General features: G+C 43.2%; 1 protein-coding gene across 9 annotated transcripts in view; it reads left to right on the forward strand.

The window, feature by feature from the left end:
• Positions 1 to 14,434, forward strand: part of TACC2 (transforming acidic coiled-coil containing protein 2) — a 206,163-nt gene that overhangs the window by 12,823 nt on the left and 178,906 nt on the right. Inside the window, exon 1 of one of the 9 annotated variants that reach the window (XM_033943060.1) lies at positions 13,177 to 13,285. The exons of the other annotated variants lie outside the window; for them this stretch is intronic. The gene's annotated coding sequence lies outside the window, so the exon portion shown is untranslated. Of the gene's footprint in view, positions 1 to 13,176; positions 13,286 to 14,434 lie in introns of those variants that run through there. 9 annotated transcript variants of the gene reach the window in all.

Below are 14,434 nucleotides of genomic sequence, written 5' to 3' on the forward strand. Positions count from 1 at the left end.
CTGATGGCAGATAAAGGCCAAGTGGCCCATCCACAGCATCTTCTCCCTTAGAGATCTCAAGTGACTATCCCAGGCTTTCTTGAATTCAGACAGTCTGTCTCCACCACCTCTTCCGGGAGACTGTTCCACGCATCTACCACCCTTTCTGTAAAGAAGTATTTCTTTAGATTACCCCTGAGCCTATCTCCTCTTAACTAGCGCTGCCAGATGTACACAGCACTTAATGTAAGAGACAATTCCTGCGTGATAGAGCTTACAATCTTATCAAAACAGGACAAATAGGGGTTAGGGAGTTTTGCAGAGGGAACTGCAAAATTCCACTAGAAGCAAAGTACGGGAAGGCACAAAAGAAGGGCAAAAGTCAGATGTGCTGGAGGGAAGACTGAAAATGTTAAATTCTGCTTTGAAATGAAGAGTGTTATCGTTGACCTTTTGGTAGACATTTGGTGGTTTCCTGCAGGAAGAACAAGAAACACCTATTATAAGACCTAGACATTTCTTCAGGGACACACTAAACTCCTTCCAAAATGTGGACATCAAAGTGTATTACCATGGCCCGAGTTTGAGAGCACTCACTGAATCCAGAACAAGGAGGGATTCGGACACCAGTGTGGGATGGTTGCTCTGGGAAGTGGGAAGAGTACACACTAGAGAATGACACGGTGACAAAATTAATCACCGTTCCCGTCCCCGCGGATAACCGTGGGAAACCATCTTCATGTCATTCTTTAAGGAGAGAGGGAAGAATCAGAGTATAATTGGGCACAACCACTGACCCACAAGCTTTGCTTTGAAGAATGCTGGTGCAGAAGGACCAAGGTTGAAATAGACACTAGAAAATGACATGGGATTATTTCCCACGGTTATCCGCGGGGACGGGAACGATGATGAATTTTGTCACCGTGTCATTCTCACACGACTTGCTTCTCCGACTGCACTGGCTGCACTCTTCTGCTTCTAAAAGGTCAAAATGGACATTACAGTGTTGGCTTAGACCAGTAACCAGACAAAACTGGGCAGTCTGGTACAGATACCAATAGCTTTGATGCCAGGAGGGCAGTTTTATAAAACAGGCACTTACATGTCTGAATTTATCTTATTTCTAGGCCACGAAAATATAAACATGTAGAATAAAGTAATCTGTACATTCACAGAATAGTGTTGCTACCTAAAGAGGACTTTCTTCGTGACTCACTGACACATGGTTGAGAAATGGGGAGGAATCTACCCTCCACCTCACATAATTGACCTGGAGGCGGCAAGGGACCAAAGCCAACTCCTTCACTCCTGTGGAAATTAGATTGGACATCTTGCCTTCTCCAGAATTTCTCCTAGTAAAACTTTCTTTTGTAACACCTTTGATGATGTTGCTTTTTGGAATCAATTTACCCAGACGCTCGCTAAAGTAGTAGCTTCCATGTGGACTGCTCTCTTCAAGCACAGACCAAAGATCAATCAAGCCCAGTATCCTGTTTCCAATAGTGGCCAATCCAGGTCACAAGTACTTGGCAAGATCCCAGATCAGTAAAACTGGTTTTAAGCTGCTTATCCTAGAAATAAGCAGTGGATTTTCCCAAGTCCATCTTAATAATGGCTTATGGACTTACCTTTGTTAAACCCTGCTAAGATAACTGCTTTTACTGAATTAGCTGGCAATGAATTCCAGAGTATAATTACATAGTAACATAGTAGATGACGGCAGATAAAGACCTGAATGGTCCATCCAGTCTGCCCAATCTGATTCAATTTAAATTTTTTTTAAAATTTTTTTTTCTTCTTAGCTATTTCTGGGCGAGAATCCAAAGCTTTACCCGGTACTATGCTTGGGTTCCAACTGCCGAAATCTCTGTTAAGACTTACTCCAGCCCATCTACACCCTCCCAGCCATTGAAGCCCTCCCCTGCCCAACCTCCACCAAACGGCCATACACAGACACAGACCGTACAAGTCTGCCCAGTAACTGGCCTAGTTCAATATTTAATATTATTTTCTGATTCTAAATCTTCTGTGTTCATCCCACGCTTCTTTGAACTCAGTCACAGTTTTACTCTCCACCACCTCTCTCGGGAGCGCATTCCAGGCATCCACCACCCTCTCCGTAAAGTAGAATTTCCTAACATTGCCCCTGAATCTATCACCCCTCAACCTCAAATTATGTCCTCTGGTTTTACCATTTTCCTTTCTCTGGAAAAGATTTTGTTCTACGTTAATACCCTTCAAGTATTTGAACGTCTGAATCATATCTCCCCTGTCCCTCCTTTCCTCTAGGGTATACATATTCAGGGCTTCCAGTCTCTCCTCATACGTCTTCTAGCGCAAGCCTCCTATCATTTTCGTCGCCCTCCTCTGGACCGCCTCAAGTCTTCTTACGTCTTTCGCCAGATACGGTCTCCAAAACTGAACACAATACTCCAAGTGGGGCCTCACCAATGACCTGTACAGGGGCATCAACACCTTCTTCCTTCTACTGACTACGCCTCTCTTTATACAGCCCAGAATCCTTCTGGCAGCAGCCACTGCCTTGTCACACTGTTTTTTCGCCTTTAGATCTTCGGACACTATCACCCCAAGGTCCCTCTCCCCGTCCATGCATATCAGCTTCTCTCCTTCCAGCATATACGGTTCCTTCCTATTATTAATCCCCAAATGCATTACTCTGCATTTCTTTGCATTGAATTTTAGTTGCCAGGCATTAGACCATTCCTCTAACTTTTGCAGATCCTTTTTCATATTTTCCACTCCCTCTTCGGTGTCTACTCTGTTACAAATCTTGGTATCATCTGCAAAAAGGCACACTTTTCCTTCTAACCCTTCAGCAATGTCACTTACATACATATTGAACAGGATTGGCCCCAGCACCGAACCCTGAGGGACTCCACTAGTCACCTTTCCTTCCTTCGAGCGACTTCCATTAACCACCACCCTCTGGCGTCTGTCCGACAGCCAGTTTCTGACCCAGTTCACCACTTTGGGTCCTAACTTCAGCCCTTCAAGTTTGTTCAACAGCCTCCTATGAGGAACTGTATCAAAGGCTTTGCTGAAATCCAAGTAAATTACATCTAGCATATGTCCTTGATCCAGCTCTCTGGTCACCCAATCAAAAAATTCAATCAGGTTCGTTTGGCACGATTTACCTTTTGTAAAGCCATGTTGCCTCGGATCCTGTAACCCATTAGATTCAAGGAAATACACTATCCTTTCTTTCAGCAACACTTCCATTATTTTTCCAACAACTGAAGTGAGGCTCACCGGCCTGTAGTTTCCTGCTTCATCCCTGTGACCACTTTTATGAATAGGGACCACATCCGCTCTCCTCCAATCCCCAGGAATCACTCCCGTCTCCAGAGATTTGTTAAACAAGTCTTTAATAGGACTCGCCAGAACCTCTCTGAGCTCCCTTAGTATCCTGGGATGGATCCCGTCTGGTCCCATCGCTTTGTCCACCTTCAGTTTTTCAAGTTGCTCATAAACACCCTCCTCCGTGAACGGCGCAGAATCTACTCCATTTTCTCGTGTAACTTTGCCAGACAATCTCGATCCTTCTCCAGGATTTTCTTCTGTGAACACAGAACAGAAGTATTTGTTTAGCACATTTGCTTTCTCCTCATCACTCTCCACATATTTGTTCCCAGCATCTTTTAGCCTAGCAATTCCATTTTTTATCTTCCTCCTTTCACTAATATATCTGAAAAAATTTTTATCTCCCTGTTTTACATTTTTAGCCATTTGTTCTTCCGCCTGTGCCTTCGCCAAACGTATCTCTCTCTTGGCTTCTTTCAGTTTCACCCTGTAGTCCTTTCTGCTCTCCTCTTCTTGGGTTTTTTTTATATTTCATGAATGCCAACTCTTTCGCCTTTATTTTCTCAGCCACTAGGTTGGAGAACCATATCGGCTTCCTTTTTCTCTTGTTTTTATTGATTTTCTTCACATAAAGGTCCATAGCCATTTTTATCGCTCCTTTCAGCTTAGACCACTGTCTTTCCACTTCTCTTATGTCCTCCCATCCTAACAGCTCTTTCTTCAGGTACTTTCCCATTGCTTTAAAGTCCGTACGTTTGAAATCTAGGACTTTAAGTATCGTGCGGCCGCTCTCCACTTTAGCTGTTACATCAAACCAAACCATTTGATGATCGCTACTTCCCAGGTGAGCACCCACTCGAACATTAGAGATACTCTCTCCATTTGTGAGGACCAGATCTAATATCGCTTTTTCCCTTGTGGGTTCCGTCACCATTTGTCTGAGCAGAGCCTCTTGAAAGGCATCCACAATCTCCCTACTTCTTTCCGATTCCGCAGACGGAACATTCCAGTCCGCATCCGGCAGGTTGAAATCTCCCAACAGCAGAACCTCCTCTTTCCTTCCAAACTTTTGGATATCCACAATCAGATCCTTATCAATTTGCTGCGATTGAGTCGGAGGTCTGTAGACTACACCCACGTAGATAGAAGTTCCATCTTCTCTTTTCAGAGCAATCCATATCGCTTCTTCCTCTCCCCAGGTCCCTTGCATTTCGGTCGCTTGGATATTGATCTTTACATAGAGAGCTACTCCTCCACCTTTATGACCATCTCTGTCCTTCCTAAAAAGATTATATCCCGGTATGTTTGCATCCCATCCATGTGATTCACTGAACCATGTCTCTGTGATAGCAACAATATCTAGATCTGCCTCTAATATCAGGGCTTGCAGATCATGAACTTTGTTGCTTAGACTGCGAGCATTTGTGGTCATCGCTTTCCAGCTATTTTTCAGCGATAATCTCCTTTTTCGTATGGATTTTTGTGTCGTTTCACTTTCCGTTGCAATACTAAGAAATGAGTTGCTGATATTGCTTATGTTGCAGCCTTTACTACTATCACATCTTTTCTTTTGCCGGGGGTGGTCTCTATAATTGTCCTTCGTACATACACCACCCCCACCTTCTAGTTTAAATGCCTAGAAAAATATTGTCTAAATTTCTCTGCAAGGTTTCTTTTTCCTGCTGTAGTAATATGTAGCCCATCAGTGCAATATAGCTTCTTGTCCTTCCATGTATTTCCCCATCCTCCTATATACCTGAAGCCTTCTTGATGACACCAGGCTCTGAGCCATCTATTAAAGTCCTCTGTGTTTTTCACTCTTTGCTCTCCTTTTCCATATGCAGGCAGTATTTCAGAAAAAGCTAAAGTCTTTACAAAAGGTTTCACGCCCTCACCAAGCTCCCGAAAAGCTTTCTGTGCTGCAAGTGTGGAGTTGTTGGCCAGGTCATTTGTTCCCAGATGGATAACAACATCAGTGTTAAAATCCTTAGTTTCTTCCTTAACTATAGTCAGTATTTGCCTGGAACTCCTGGTAGCCGAGGATCCTGGAAGACACCTCACTATTTTGGTCTCCTCACCCTGTGTTCCAAGGTTAATGCCTCTGATGATGGAATCTACCAACAGTAATAGTTTTCTGTTTTTGGCTTTTTTATTTGTGCTTAGGGTACGCTTGTTCTCTTGAGTTACCTTCATTGGTTCCAGTCCCACCTTCCTTCTGTTTTCTTGAGTATCGCAGTGCACTAGTGGAGCGAAGGAATTCTGTAGAGGTAATATTAGTGAAGGTCGATGTTTCTGTGTTATATGTCGCAGTCTTCCTGAGCCTACTGTGACCCATTTATTCCTGGGCTGTTTTATTCTTTGAGGTACACACTTCATCTTGACTTCACACAGCATGCTGCCAGACATACATAAGAATAGCCTTACTAGAGAATAAAGTTATTATTATTATTATCAGACCAATGGTCCATCTAGCCCAGTATCCCGTCTTTACGGAGGTCAATCCAAGTCACAAGTACTTTGGATCTGGTTTTGACTCACTCCGGTCTCTTCAATTTTTCTTCCTCCCAACTCCCCTGGAGCCTTCACTACTTATCTCGTTTTAAATTATGCTCATGCAGTCTTATCAGCTTTCCCCTTCTGTGTGTGATCTCCCCAGAACACGTGCTTATTTCAATCCTTTCTGACTCCTATATGCTCACTGTTTCCCTCAGACTTTGTATCCTACATGCTATCCAAGGAAGCTGACTTCTGGAACACCTTATTTCAAAGTAAGATAAGCTCTCTCATAACAACTAGATCATCTCAACTTGCTCATTATAAGAATCACCTTTGATACTACGGTATAATGGTCTTGATCTTATAAAGTTTTGGTCGAGTACATACCAAGGAAAAAACATCAAACTTTTGTATCATTGTCTCTGTATAGAAATGCAGCTAAATATTAGCAAGATGAGAGAAAAAAAATAGCTAAAGAAAGATATTACACTACCTACAACTCTAATGCCCCCCTAGGCCTTTGATGCCATCAGCTAATGAATACCCAACTTATACCTTTTTCATCTCACCCATACCTCAGTCTATTGTTCAGGCTTTGGGTGATGATCCAGACATAGACTCGATTTCAGATGCCCATGCCCCTCCTGACCTTTCCTCCTCTTCAAAAACCATGACACACACATGGTCTTCTTTCAATCTGGCAACGTTGGCGAACATTCAGCCTTCCGCATGTCTGCTTGACCTCATCTCCTTTGATTTAAAATTTCAAAGCTTGGCCTTATTCCTTACAACAGTTTGACTACAGGTACTTCTCCATATCATCGAAACATGCACTTGTTAGGCCTGTTTTGAAGAAAGGTAACACAGATCCCTTCTTGGCAGGCAACCGCCATCTTATCTTTGCTATCTAGACTTCAACCTGTGGAAAATTTTACTGTTTTGCATTCAAGACAGTCTGACAATAGGCAACATCACAGCTCAGAGGCTGTCCTAACTGCACTAACAAATGACACGCAAACGTTGCGATAGCCATTTCCCTAGATCTTCTCTCTCTCAACACTAAATAGCATTTCTATTGGACTGATGTCTCAGTTCAAGTATTTAGGCGTAATTACTGAGCGTAACCTAACCTTTAAACCTCAAATTGCTGCTCTGGTTAAAACCTGTTTTTGGTCACTTTGACAGTTTCCAACTTTATTAGTTATCTAATCTAACCTTTGATTTTTTTTTATACCGATTCATCCCAACAGGAGGGCTTGACCCGGTTAACAAAATATTAATAAAATTATACAGGAGATTAGAACTCCTCCCTTTCCCTCAACGATCACCTGAATTCCCTGGCAAAATCTTGTTTTTTCAGCCTCCACATGCTGAGGAAAGTTAGATCCTATTTTCACCAAAAGCATTTCACCGTCCTTGTACAATCCATCATCCTATCCAAACTCGATTATTGTAACGCCATCTACTTAGGCCTAAGGAAAAAAAGTCTTCGCAGACTCCAGCTTATCCAGAACACTGCAGCTAAGCTGATTTTTGCTAAACGCAAATATGACCACGTCTCCCCTCTACTTACCAATCTTCACTGGCTCCCAGTACTTTCCAGAATTCATTTCAAATGCTCCTGCCTGGCTTTCAAGATCATTCACAGTATCCTTCCGCCCCTAATCCCTCTATCCTTCCTCGCCCCGACACCAACTACCACCAGATCTGCCCACAGACATAAACTATCCTTCCCCTCTCTACACGGCATCCTCCACGCAGGTAAACTGGGAAAATTCCTCCTCTCCAAAATCACCGGCCTCTGGAACGACCTCACTGTCCCGCTGCGGAACCTGCGCTAGCCGCTAATGCCTGCATTGAGTTTTTTAGCCTGCCGCAGGGGTTAGCGTGTGATGAACTGTCCGACCCCCTAACCTTGCTAGCATGGCTTGATAAAAGGAGCCCTATATCTTTTAGGCCAGGTTTTTATCTTTTATGATTGATTTGAAAAAGAAGGATCATTGATAAAGTTCTGAAAAAAAATGTGTCTTCAGTACTTTACAAAAAGTGGGTACATGAGAGAGAACTCTAATTATAGAAGGAAGGTCATTCCAAACTTTTACGAATAAAAAAGAAAATGATCAACAAAAATTGGCTTTTAACATTGAGAAAGCCAAGTTTATATTTCTGAGAACTCCTAGAATTAGAGATTTCTTGTGAATTAAATGAGACAGGAACCAAAGGAGAAAAAATACTATATAGGATTTTGAAAATTACAGTTGCACATTTACATTGGATACTCCAGTATACGGGAAGCCAGTGATGGGATCTCAATAAAGGTACGACATGATCAGTTTAGCCGCCGTATTCTGGATAAATTGTAGCCTCCTCAAATTACATTTACTTAAACAAGCATAAAGCGAGTTGCCATCGTCCAACTGAGATAAAATAATGGCCTGAACCAAAACAGCAAAATGTTGCAGAAAAAAAAGATGACGTCTTCTTCTAAGCATCTTTCAACTGAAAAAGCATCAATGGTTTTTACGTTCAGGAATGCAAGCATTTTTTCCCTCTCTGTCCTGGTGGGCTTACAATCTACCTAACATTCGGTTCTGTTCACTCTTTTTTGAATAAGCTCTCGGGGAAAACTCTATGTTCATATAGCCTCAAAGCTTGTCTACAATATAGTCTACACTGGTTTTCCTCAATACATGATGAAGAGGCTGCAGACTATTCAAAATATGTTCACTTGACGTATCTCCAATGTAACTTGCTGGATCATATTCAAAGAGAATATGAAGAGAAGCTTTCTGCAGAGGCAAAAACGCATAACAAACTTTTTCAGGTATATCAGAAGCAGATGGGACTGTTAGATCACCAAGGAGTCAAAGAGGCAATCACAGATGACAAAGCTATAGTAAATGATGGCAGATAAAGACCCAGGTAGTCCATCCATAGAAGTCTGCCTGGCGCTGTCATTAGCTTCAATTAGTGGAGTAGCCATCCAGCCTTTCTAAACCATCCCAAATTATTGTGGTTCTTGTCAAAGCCCTCCCCAGCCCATCCCAAACTGTATAGTCATATACAGCAATGGTGTACCAAGAAGGTCTACCCCATAAGAGGGTGCTCCAAGCGAGGACCTGTGTCATGGTCTTCTTCTGGTAACACCACAAAACAAGACAATTCAAGTAGATTAAAAAAGCACATACAGCAAAATGATGACAAAAAAGGATAAATGTAAATATGTGCTCAGTGAAATCAACATCAGCAATGCGGCAGAAAGGGTGGTTGATCATTGGAATGATCTTCCACTGCAGGTAATCAAGGCGAGCAGCGTGCCTGATTTTAAAAGAAAATGGGTTAAGCATGTGGGATCTCTTCAAGGAAGAATTTAGGAGGGTGGGTCATTGGGGAGGGCAGACTTGGTGGGCCGTGGCCCTTTCCTGCCGTCATTTTCTATGTTTCTATATTATGTTTCTATGCTGGTGACTGACCTTCCTCTCTGCCAGGTTCTGCCTTCTCGAAAACAAGAAGTAGGCAGGAACCGGCAGAGAGGAAGGCCTGACACTGGCAAGAGAAGTGAGTTCTGAAGTTGCTCTGCTGACTGGGGGGTAACAGAGGGAGGGAAGGGAGGGAGAGAGAAATACAGTACCTGATTGGGGGGAGGGAGGGAGGGGGAAGGAAGACCAGGGAAGGCAGAGGAAAGAGAAATGCCAGACTATGGGGAAGGAAGGGAGGAAAGGAGATGCCAGATCATGGAGGGGAAGGAAGAGATGTCAGGGCATGGGGGAAGGAAGTTAAGGAGAATGAGATGCCAGACTATTGGGAAGGAAAGGAGACATCAGAGCTTGGAAGGAAAAGGAAAGATGGAAGGAGAAGAGAGGAGAGAGATCCCAGGTCATAGGGGAAGGGAAGCAGATGCCACACCATGCGTAAGTTGGGATGGGAAAGAAGGAAGGAAAGGAGAAGAGAGAGATGCCAGAGTACCGGGGGGGGGGGAGGGGGAGTGGAGACAGAGAAAGAGAGCGGACACTGGATGGAATGGAGACTGAAGAGACAATGAGGAAAGCAGAAACCAGATATCACAAAAAGTAGAAAAAAGATTTGTTTTGTTTAGTTGCTTTAGAATAAAGTCGTATTGTAGCTGTATTGATAAAGATTTATAAACAGAAAATGGAAATAAGATATTCTTTTTATTGGACTAATTTTAATACATTTTTACTAATCTTTGGAGACCAAAATCCCCTTCCTCAGGCAGTGGCATAGCAAGAGGGGAGGGTGGTGTTAAAAAATGATTGGGCCTGCGTGTCGCATACCCTAGGTACGCCACTGATATGTCAAGTCTTCAATTTATACCTTTCACTTTCTGATTAGAGATCCTGAGTGAATTCTTTGCTTCGGTCTTTACTGAAGAGGATTTGAGGTAGAGAAAGTGTGAAAGAAGCCACACCGAGCACCAAACATTGATGACTAATAAGTGTGTTCTATATACAGATGCCTAAAGGAAGGTTTTGATGCTTGGTCAAGTTTAGTTAAGATTGGGGACATGTTTTTGGTGAAGCATTTTATGGACTTGTGCCAGAAATGCTTTTCAAGGGTGATGATACAGAGGAACTGAAACAAATCTCAGTAAACCTGGAAGACCTAGGAAGCCAAATTAACAAATTAAAGAGAAATAAAAATCACCTAAACTGGATGGTTTACACCAGTGGTCCCCAACTCTGTCCTGGAGGACCACCAGGCCAATTGGGTTTTCAGGATAGCCCTATTGAATATGCATGAAAGTGACAGGCATGCAAATCTGCTCCATGCATATTCATTAGTTTCTGGACAAAAAGTCCAACGTCTGCTATTGAGACAGACATGGGGGAAGCCACTGCTTGCCCTGGATCGGTAGATTGGAATGTTGCTACTCTTTGGGTTGATACTTGAGTTTTAGTATATATATACGATAATCAAGCATAACACTTGTCAAAGAAAGTTGAATCTTACAATGCAAAAATCCAAGGAAATATTGAAAAAAAAATACAGGAAATTATACAAGTATTATCCAGAACCCAAAATAATCTCAATAATTAAACAGGAAGACAAAAAGAAAACCAGAATTAATTACTTTTGAAGAACAGTTTAAACTAAGCATTAATATACCTTATCAATATATATATATAAACAGGACCAATCGCATAAGAGATCAATAAATCAGAACCTGAGACATTAGAAGCAGTAGATATAGCAACTGGGTCTTGTGATTGCCCCGAGAACAGAAAATTCTTAAATGTTCTGGGTCCAAGAAACATAAGTTGTATTAGAAAGTTTAACAATACATTTATATGGAAATTGCAGGAAAAATGTCCCTCCCAATGCTACCAGCTGAGATTTGAGATCCAAAAAAGGCTCTCCATCTCATTTGGGTGGCTTGGCAAAAGTCAGGACATGCCAGAAAACTCACACCCTGAAATCAAAAATACAGACGAGCTCCTTGGGATCTAGTCTGGAAGCAGGAAGCTGGGCCTGATGGACCATTGGCCTGAACATGCAGGTTACCTCCCGTCTGCCTGTTTGTTTTTCAGATTTAGGTTACACCCTTCTGCGTCATTTGTTTTCCTTCAGTCCCATCCTCCTGTCACATGCATCAGCCAGTGATTTTGTAAGCACTCTACATGTCTCAGTTTGTAGGATCTTAAAGTTCAATAAAACAGTGGGCTTGTCTCGCTACTCCACTTTAAAGATAATAAACAGAAACAAAAGAAAGGAAAATAAGACATCTTTTTTTAACTTTATTGATCAGGAATGTGAGACAAAAGCAAATCATCCAGTTTATAGACTAACAAGGCATTTCGTATTTATTTCATAATAATAATTTATATTCCACATATCCTACGCAGATTACAAATTATTCAGGTCCTAAAGCATTTTTCCTGAACTGTCCCATCGAGCTCCCACTCGGGGATTAAGTGACTTGCCCAGGGTTTGAACCCTCAACCTCAGGGTGCCGAGGCCATAGCTCTAACCATTGCACCACACACTTCTTAGTCAGGCTGGATATGAGCAAAGGATGACCATGTCGGAATATAAACAGTGAAACATGAAAAACACTTCAATGGAGTAGGGAGGGAGCGAGGGATGGGTGAGGAAGCAGTATAATGTTATACTCTGTAGTGTAATGGGAAACCCAGTTCCTTGTTAAGTCCTGTCCGATGGGTACCGAAATATTTCATCATCTGAACTTCAAAGGTCTTCCGCTCCTGGATTGTTTTAAAATGTCCTTTTAGTATTCTGACCATAAGGTCATCGATGCAGTGTCCGGTTTTTGAAAAATGCTGACCCACAGAGGTTTGGCCTTGATCTTGGTTGTGGTGTTTGATGCGGTACCTGTGTGAGTTGATTCTTGTCTTCAGCATGAGTCCTGTCTCCCCGATGTAGCATCCTTCTTCACATTTTCGGCACTGAATAATATAGACAACGTTTGAGGAGGAGCAGGAGTAGGGCCCTTTTATGTGGAATGTTTTCCCCATGTGGCAGACAGTGGCATCCTGTGATATGTGCCGGCACAGTTTGCAGTTTGCTACATAGCAAGGACTTGTGCCCTTCTCGTCGTTTGGAGCTCCTGTTGGGAGTTTCCTTCTCACTAGCTTTACCAGTGTTGTAATCCATAGACACAGCTGCTGAAGGCTGTACCACACCTTCCCGCACAGGCGGTGCCTGAAAGAGAGCACATTGCCCAGACTGGTTGGTAGAGTTGACAGCGCCCTCCAGAACTGAGTCTGGGCTCAGCCCCTGATGGCTCTTCCATCCAGGAAACATGGTGAGGAGTGGCCTGGTGGTAGAGCAGCTGCCCCTGCATCCAGAGGCTGCGCTCCTCCTTGTGACCCTTAATTCTCCATTGCCCTGGTACAAAAAAATATATATATAAACTGCTTTGCATGCCCTTTCTCACCTCATAGCCTTGCAAGAATCTCTAAGCAGCTGGAGAATCCTGGGGAGCAGAATCTTTCTTAATCTTGCCAGGGTTACATGGAGAGAGGAACAGCAAAGACAGCTGCATGAAAACCAAAAATGAAAGCAAGCAGGACTTTAGGGATAGGAAAAAGCAGCTGACAGCACGATCAGAGGGACCTTATCATTAGAGGCAGAGAATTATCAGAGGCAAAAGTGTGACAGGCAGCAGAGGAAGAATACTGCAGTGAGGGAGAGCATGGAGCCAGAGAAATGTACTAAGTGCAGGAGAAGTTGAGTGATGAACAGGACAGGACAGGCGAGGGTGTGGTGCTGCTCTGTGTTGTGGGTGGAGGGCTGTCGATCAGCAGCTTCTCCCCTATAGGCCTGGCTCCTGAGCTTTCTCTTGGGGAGTGGATTTAATGCTTCCCTGGTGCTCTCTGTTGCCTTCATTTTTAAGGCTGGGTTAAGCTTCTGCGTCTTCTCACCCAGTGCCCTGAGCAGAGCTGTTGGCCCAGGTGTCCCTCATTTTCTTCTGAAAAAGCCTGAGATCCTGTTAATGTGTTTACAACAGGTAAGTCTGTAGCGGGGGGGGGGGGGGGGGGAAGACAACCCAACCCAACCCCTGCCCCAGGAACTCCTTTAGGCCCAAGGTAACCAGACCTGAACATGGTTCATCAGGAGAGAGGTGGAGAGTGAATGCAGTGGGACAGCACAGTGAATTATGCAGTGCACTGCAAAGTGAGAGTTAAATGCTGCAGTGGGATAGCACAATGGGTTAATATGTGTAGTGTGACCTCCTGACAATGTGGGGGGTGGGAGAGCAAAGGGAGTTAAGCATATTTGACCTCAACCCACTGAAGTAAATGTATCTCAGGGTGGGGAGGATATTTATGGGAGTCTCTCGATGCAGTGGGACATTTTTAGGGGTGGCATGGATTTTGTTCTCAATGTTGTGCAATTGGTTACAGATTTAGTGGTGTGTTGGGTTATTTTTAACATGCAGATGAGTTGCACATTCATAGAACTAGTCAGTAACTGGAAGGCCGCGTTCCCAGCATGTAAGATCTTATGGGAAATAAGCACGGTGTGGGGATTGCTTTGTAAATACGGTATATACATTTTTAAATAAAAGTTATGGAATGACAAGGACTTGAATGTGCTGAATCTGGAAGAAAGCAGGGCTGAAAGGAGACCGAGAAATACCTCAAGGGTAGAAATGACACGCAATTTATTTATTTCAATTGATATCCCGTCCTCCTCAAGGAGGTAACATATGTAACAGCAAACAAGACACGCACAGAACAATTAACAACGGGGAACCGAAGACTGGGATGCGTCTAGTTCAGGGGTAAGGAACTCTGGTCCTCGAGAGCCATATTCCAGTCGGGTTTTCATGATTTCCCCAACGAATATGCATTGAAAGCAGTGCATGCAAATAGATCTCATGCATATTCATTGGGGAAATCCTGAAAACCCAACTGGAATACAGCTCTCGAGGACCGGAGTTCCCTACCCCTGTTCTGGATTAGCAGCCACTTGGAGCCTGAAGCATGCACAGGGAGAGAGTCGGTTGAACACCTATTAAGACACAGTCTGAATGCTAGCTTGTCCTGAGGTGGGTTTTTATGGCTTTTCTAAAGCTCAAAAGTTCATCAAGGGATCTGATTCTAGTACTTTGGTAGGAAGTGAGAGTATGACCTTCGTCTGGCACTTTCAAGTT

The sequence above is a fragment of the Geotrypetes seraphini genome, chromosome 4 (genome assembly GCF_902459505.1).
Source record: "Geotrypetes seraphini chromosome 4, aGeoSer1.1, whole genome shotgun sequence".
NCBI lineage: Eukaryota > Metazoa > Chordata > Amphibia > Gymnophiona > Dermophiidae > Geotrypetes > Geotrypetes seraphini.